A 7,419-nucleotide genomic window follows, 5' to 3' on the forward strand; every position below is an offset into this window, starting at 1 on the left:
CAGAGGGAGCAGAGCAGTCCTTCTCCCTTCTCCCCCTCCCCGGGCAGAGGTGGGGTGTGAGCAAGAAGGATGCTGAGCCCATCCATTTGGACCAGCAACTTGAAGCAACTGCAAGGCATGCCTGCACAGTCTAGAGATCGTCGCAAGCCCGTGATGTCACTCTTCAATCTTGAAGACGTTGGCCTGAATGGATGGGCTCCTTCCTGCTCACACCTCGTTGCCACTGGGGGAGGGTGGAGAAGGGAGAAGGACTGCTCCACTGCTCCCACAGCCACCCTTCAGCCGTGGTAAGAGTTTCTAAACAAAAAAACCCAGAGCTTTGGCAGGGTGGGCTCCCACAAGGAACTTTGGGGAAACCTCGCACATGGCAGGGGGAGCTCACAGCTGGGCAGTACGGGTGCCCAAGTTACCTTGGTGCGCCCCTGGAGAAAGACAGGCACATCTGTGATCACAATGGGCTAGCTGGTTGGTTCAACAATAACACCACAGTCCCCTTTTAACTCAGCAAAGAGGTGCCATTTAAAATTGGTGATTCTCTGTATTTAGCAGATGGAGAGCAACTGGAGCTATCCATCCCTAAAAATCCACTCCATTTATTTGCCTCAGTAGGCTTTGTGTATGATCACGCCCAAACTTAATGACCACACATTTTTAAAGTTTAAAGGTTTTATTCAAAGACTGGAGGCATGTAGAATGGCAATGAGTGGGGATGTGCAAACTGGTTCAGTGGGCTTGGGGGTTCGATTTGGGGGTTTGGGTTAGAAGCAAACCCCAACCCCGGTCCAGCCCAGTTCATGAATTTTTTGTTTTTTTTAAAAAATTTACCTGTTGCCCCTTCGGAGGGCTTCATAAAGGCCATGGGGGGTTCATAAAGGTGCCCCTCCCCCACCGGCCTGTTTTAATAATCCTTTGTGGCACAGTGGCCATTTTGGAGTCCAGCGCACATGCTCAAATGGCCTCTGTGAGGTCTGGCATGGCCTAGGGCCTCACAGGGACAATTTGAGCATGTGCAGCGGCCTCCAAAATGGCCACCGTGCCAGTATACGGAGGCCCGAATAGGCCACAAAGGATTATTAAAACAGACTGTGGTGTTGATTTAAGAGGCTGGTGGGGGAGGGAACCTTTGTGGAAACCCCCCCCCAGCCTTTATGAAGCCCCCCAAAGGGGCAACAGGTAAAAAATATTTTCAAACCCCTCCTGGACCGGACACGGGGTTGGGGGGGTTGGGGGGTGCTGGTCTGAACTGGTCTGGTCAGATTCGGGTGCAGTTCACACCAAACCAAACCCGACCAGCTGGTTCCATGCACACCCCTAGCAATGAGCAGCAAAAGATACATAAAATGCAAATCCATGGCAAAGATACATCAAAATATAGGCATTGGTAAACTATAACATTCTAAGAAGGATAAAATGTGTGGCTCTTGAAGCTACTATTGAAAGTGATATTGTGAATAATAAAATCTACCAACTAGATCTAAACCCCTTAACCTAAGCCCCTAAAATAAAAGTTATATTAAAAATACGAAACATTCTCCCATTTGTATGCAACCAGTGCAGACCCTGCTTAGCTAAGGGGACAAGGCATGCTTGCTACCACAAGACCAGCTCTCCTCCTGAGAATGGGCAGAGGGACCCCGAGCCACAGGGACTCTCCCAGGGGGACACTGAGGACCAAGCCTGCACCGCACCATTGTGCACAGTTCCATCCTCAGGTGGACCCACAGGGATGAGAGGGCAGCTAAATAATTAGCTATAAAATTTATATTTACCATTCGGGCAGCTTGAGGTATTTTCAGGTTTATCCAAAAAGGTTTTTAAAACCTTAAATAAAAAACTAAGTACATAATTAGCTATTTAGTGGATAGATAAGTTTATAGGAATGTAATAAGTTGTATAGGTAAAGTTTATATACTTAGAAAAGAATAAAATACTTGAGGCTATTGTTATGAAGGAGAAAAAGGAAGAGAAGGGAAAATAGGTTTTGAGAGAGAAAGCATCTTATCTGGAGAGCAGAAAAAGATTCAAGAGGCAGGAAGGGAAAGTAAAATATATCTGTGAAAAGAGAGAGAGAAATCTGCCATCTGTGGAGAGAGAGAAAATCTTCTGCTTTCCCTACTGTTCCTACATTTTATACCCCAAGAGTCAAACTTCTCTCCTCTGTGTTTTGATTGGTTTCCATTGTTACATCCAAGATTCTCATTGGCTCCTTGGGTTCCCCCTTTCCACAAATATTAAAATTTAATATTCTGTTTTGATCATGGCCACCTGGATCTCACCAATCATGCAGTCCTCCCAATTTCTGACAGGACTTGCTGTTGCTTAATTGTCCAATTCACTGTGTTGATCCAGCCACCTGGTCCACCTTTCTTTCTTCACTCCAGTAAAGGTTCCAGATGCTCTATACCATCTTTACAAGATGCAGATGAAGTGGGTCTTTCAGTCTACTCCCTACACGTGTTCCATGACCTGTGACCCCACAATTCATTAGCTGTCTTTTCTTGAAGCACTCTCTGGCTAATTGGTTTCCTTGCTCAGAGACCCCATTCCAGGTGTTTGGCTGTCTGCAAGAGTCTGTCATAGTACACAGAAAATAGATTTTCCATTTAGTTCAGTTTTCTGGTCCATTTTTCCTTTTTCAATATGAGCTTCCATAGTCCAGCATAGTCTAAAAATAGGCTAGAGTAACAATCCCTATCCACCAGCATCCCTGTTGCTGGTGTGTATCTTATGATTCTTTTTTAGATTGTGAGCCCTTTGGGGACAGAGAGCCATTTTTTTTCATTAATCCATTCATTTTGATGTAAACCCCTTTGTGAACTTGTGTTGTAAAGCTCTATATAAATATCTGTTGTATTTGTATTAGTGTAGTTTAGTGTTACATAAAAGAGCCTCTGAGAACCTTTGGGCTTGCACAATTCCTCCTCCCCTCAAAATTTCCTCTTCTCCTGATTTGTGGCAAACCATAGTTTGTTGTTTCAGCCAAGCCAGCAAACTCCAATTTGTGTTTACCATTGACACCAGGATTTGAAGTTTGAAGCCTATTCTGGGAAGAGGAGAAGGAGACCTGAGAAGATAGAAAACTTTTCTTTAAAAAACTATTTTTCTACAAACAAACAAACAGGAGGAGAGGGAGGTAATGAAGAACTGACATCTCTTTAGGGGAGAAGTATCAGTGTATACGTTTGTGTCTCTGTTTGGTTTTTGCCAGGGCTTGGTTTTTGGTGTTGTTGTTGTTTTGCTGTGTGGCTTTCAGTTTTAGTTTCTCTCTTGCCTAGAGAGAGACAATGAAAGGAGTCAGCTAGGGCTGAGGTGAATGACACCTGGTGGAAGGGACCACATTCCTTTTGAGCCTGTTTGCTTAAGTTTGAAGCCTTCTTGAGGCCAGAGAACTTAGCGAACAGGAATGAGCAAATAGGTATACAGGAGTTTTGTGTGGAGTTTAGTGGATCAGTGTACAGAAGAGCTTGAAAGGAGCCCCCTTGATTACAAGTTGCTCAGCAGGAATAGCAGGTAAGTACAACTAGCTCTTCCATATTGTCAGGAAAGAAAGTTTGAACTATTGAATGGCTTACAACTTTAGCTAAGACCAGACTTTCAAATAAACAATCTCCAAATATCATGAAGATAAAAAGCCAGCAGGGGAGGGGGTGCTTCCAAGTATATTGCACTGTGTTGCATGTATGACTATCTGCTCAATGAGCAAAGGTCATGGGTGTGTGCTTGGCGCAAGGAGCTCCTGGCTCTCAGGGAACAGGTTCGTTCCCTTGAAGCCAAGGTGGCTCATCTGGAGGAGCTCAGACAGTCAGAGAGGTACATGGATGAAACCTTCAGGATGTAATAGAGGCATCCCACTCCCAGGCTGATGGCTCCTCTGCTGTCAGGGAGTATGAAGGTCTCAGGGAAGGAGTACATCATTCTGAGGAAGAGGGGAATGCTCCCTTGGAAGGGATCCATGAATGATAAGCCAATATCCTCTTGCACAGAGGATACTCCTCTGGAGATGTGGGGGCCTCCTAGCAGTGGGTTATTCAATCATTAGGGGTATAGAGAGATGGGTCTGTGACCAGTATTCCCTCTAACAGGGATTCCCAGATGTTGTTGACTACAACTCCCAGAATCCTCAAGCAAAAGCCATTGCAGCTGGGGATTCTGGGAGTTGTAGTCAACAACATCTGGGAATCCGTGTTAGAAGGAGCACTTTCTGTGACTCATGTGTGTAGACCACATGGTGACTTGTCTGCCTGGTTTGAAGTTTGCAGACATCATGTTGGGTAGGGGTTAGCTGTCATGGTGCACATTGGCACCAACGATGTTGGGAAATGCAGTTGGTGTTGCAAGTGAAGGACTCTGTGTTGTCTCATGTCTCAATTACAGATGGGGGCAGATTAGTGAGTCAGAGGGCTAGAGGGGTCAAGACATTGGTCATCCCTTCTCTACTGCTCTGACACTATCCTATTGATATGTAGATTGCTACTCTCAGGGACTTCCTTCCTTCCTACATCTTCCTCTTCCCTTTCTTCTCCCTTGCAACACCCATGCTCCTCTCTCCCTGCACCATGTGTGCAGAGATGCAGAAACCATCCCTCTGCATCCAGCTAGCTAGCTAGATTAGAGATCCTATCTCTCCACTTTCCTGTCTAGAATGGAGTTCTCCAATAAAGACTCCTTATATTGATTTGAAACTATGAACTGGCTCCAAGTTTCTTTTACTCTCAGCATACATGCATGCCTAGGCAGACTCCACTGTGTTGTGCCTTAGTGCACTCTGCTGTAATAGAAGGGTATCTCTTACCAGAGAGAATTCCCAACAGTTGGGAGGTCCTAGAAACCAAATTTAGGCTGCTAGGTAGCAGACTGAAGTCCAGGACCCCCAAGGTAGCATTCTCAGAAATGTTATCTGTTCCACACACAGGGCCAGCAAGATAGGCAGGGCTGAGAGGTCTCAATGTGTGGATGAGATGGTGGTGCCAGGAGGAGGGGTCTAGATTTGTTAGGCACTGGGAAACATTTTGGTGCAGGCAAAGCCTGTACAGAAGGGACAGACTCCACTTGAACCAAGATGGAATCAGACTGCTGGCCCTTATAATCAAAAAGGTTGCCGAGCAGCTTTTGAAATGACGCCTGAGGGGTAGGCGACAGGAGCTAGGCAGTATCCGGTTCAGCAAATGTCATTGCTTAAGGTGTGAGGGTGTAAAGGCTTCAGATAAACCAGAAGGGGACAGAGTAGAACCAGAGTAAGAGCAGACAGAAGGATGTCCAAGCTAGTCAGAGATCAAATAGCCATAAGAAAGATAGCACACACCAGGTAAGAGAGTCAGCATATAGGTGCTTAATTGCTTATATGCCAATGCCAGACACCTCTGAGCCAAGATAGGTGAGGTGGAGTGCTTAGTAGGTATGTGTGAACCAGCTTGACCTCGAGCCAGTTTGACATCGAACTGGTGTGGTTCAAGGGCTTGCCTCAAGCCAGCCCAGCCCTGGTCCTCCCCCCGCCCCCCCCCCCCCCACTGGCCGGCTTGAGTCCGGTTTGGGGGCTTGGCCGTTCAATTTTTTTAAAGGACTCACTGCCTCCAGGAGGTGCTGCCACTGCCATGGAGTGGGGGGTCTCCAACAGTTCCTCCTCCCCCCACAAGCCTCCCCCCAGTCTTGAAATGGCCCAGTTCAAGCACAGAGGCTCTTTGGCTTTCCAGAGACTGTTTGGCTTCCCGGTGTGCCACTGTGTGAAACAGGATGCTGGACTAGATAGGCCTGGAGCCTGATCCATCAGTGTTGTTCTTATGTTCAGGATCAAATTGTACTTTGATCCTCAAACCAGGAGAAGAAGGGAGGGGGAGGGAGCTTGCAAACTCATGCAGGTAGTGCCAAATGGTGGTTTGGTATTATATGCCAATCAACCTATTAACAACCCACATATTCTTTCCTTTATGAAAGCGGTTTCCATGTCATGTCAAGTTCCTTAACTTGTTCTGCTGTATGCATTACATATGAGGGCAGAAGATTTATCATTTTGGAAATAAATGTCAAGGTCCAGTTGAAAATGAAAAGGATCTCTTTTCAATACAACCCCCTATGGCTGTCATTTGTAATTAAATGCCTCTCCAAACTCTTTTAAAAGAAAGCCTTAGAAGTTTAAGTGCAGACTTGGCAACAAGCATTTGTAGGCCCTGTGATTAATTATATGGTATATGGTATATATATGGATGGTATCTCAAAAACCCTGCAAAGATGAGAGACCATAAGCCACAGTTTACAATAGGAAGTGTGTGATCTTAGCCTTTTAAGTCTTGATTAAAGGAAAAATTAATTGCATAAATTGCATGTTTTCAGCTGGGTTCTTTGTTATCTCGAACCTTGCAAAATTCTCAGTGCAGCTGAGGTGATTTATGCCCAAGATGACATCTATGTCTTTTGGTGAACTGAAGTACCTCAGCATGCTGAAGTTCTATGGCATTTATTTGACATCTTAGTCATTTAGTGACAGTTGGATGAAAGCTTCCCTGTGGGATCATTAGAACCACTGAATGTGCACCCTCCTTAAGAGCCAGTTAAAAGACATTTCCAATGTTCTTAAATAACCTAAACATAAACAGCACCTATACATATAGATAAACTTTAATCTTCAAATTTAAGAAGTTGTCCTACTGAGGCAATAAAATTTATTATAGACAAGACATAATGGCCCTGATCCATCAAGAGTGATCCATTCACAGAAATAGCTTCCTGTGAGTAACTGATGCGGAAGTAAATTCACATTTTTTCTATACTTATTAATCTTTGCAGAAATGTGCCGCAGAAAGCAAGCATTCGCATTAAGAAGCTCATCTGCATTGAATGAAATATTTTAACACAGCTCCTCATATATGGCCCCGAGTCACGACATGTTGAGTAAGAATACAGCCTTCTCAGTTGCCGCCTCTGAACTGGGAGGTGGGGCTGATCTCTCTGCCCATTTTTTAAAGGGCCTTGAAGTCATATATTTTAAATAAGATATTTGATGCTGGATTGTTTTAATTGTTTTAACTATTTAAATTTTATGTTAGGGGTACAGACAGAAGGGATGGTACCACACTTGATATATCGATAGTAGAAGAAATGGTTTAGTGATTTATTCCCCCAAAAGCTCCCAACGTGTTTAGAGGGAAACCCTCTTCTTCAGGAGAAAATATACAAGAACAAAGACATTTATGTATTTATTCTTGCATATTTTATCCTAAAGATGAGTTTTTCCCTCAGAATGCATTGGGGCTGTTTTTAGGAAATAAATTGCTGTACCATTCCTTCTTCTTTTAATTTGAGTTTTAAACTGTTTATTTTTTACAGTTTTGTAAACTGTCTAGAGATATTTTGAGTGGATGGCATAGAAATATAATGAATAAATAAACAACCAAGAAAAATTATATTGTTATGGCACCTAATGAG

General features: G+C 44.2%; 1 long non-coding RNA gene across 1 annotated transcript; it reads left to right on the plus strand.

Moving 5' to 3' along the window:
* The first annotated feature begins 1,094 nt into the window (after nucleotides 1–1,094).
* LOC128325393 (uncharacterized) lies at nucleotides 1,095–6,974 on the plus strand. The gene is made up of 3 exons (XR_008307423.1): nucleotides 1,095–1,173; nucleotides 3,022–3,133; nucleotides 6,781–6,974. It is a non-coding gene; the product is annotated as an uncharacterized LOC128325393 (long non-coding RNA).
* Nucleotides 6,975–7,419: the final 445 nt, after the last annotated feature.

The sequence above is a fragment of the Hemicordylus capensis genome, chromosome 4 (assembly GCF_027244095.1).
Source record: "Hemicordylus capensis ecotype Gifberg chromosome 4, rHemCap1.1.pri, whole genome shotgun sequence".
Lineage (NCBI taxonomy): Eukaryota > Metazoa > Chordata > Lepidosauria > Squamata > Cordylidae > Hemicordylus > Hemicordylus capensis.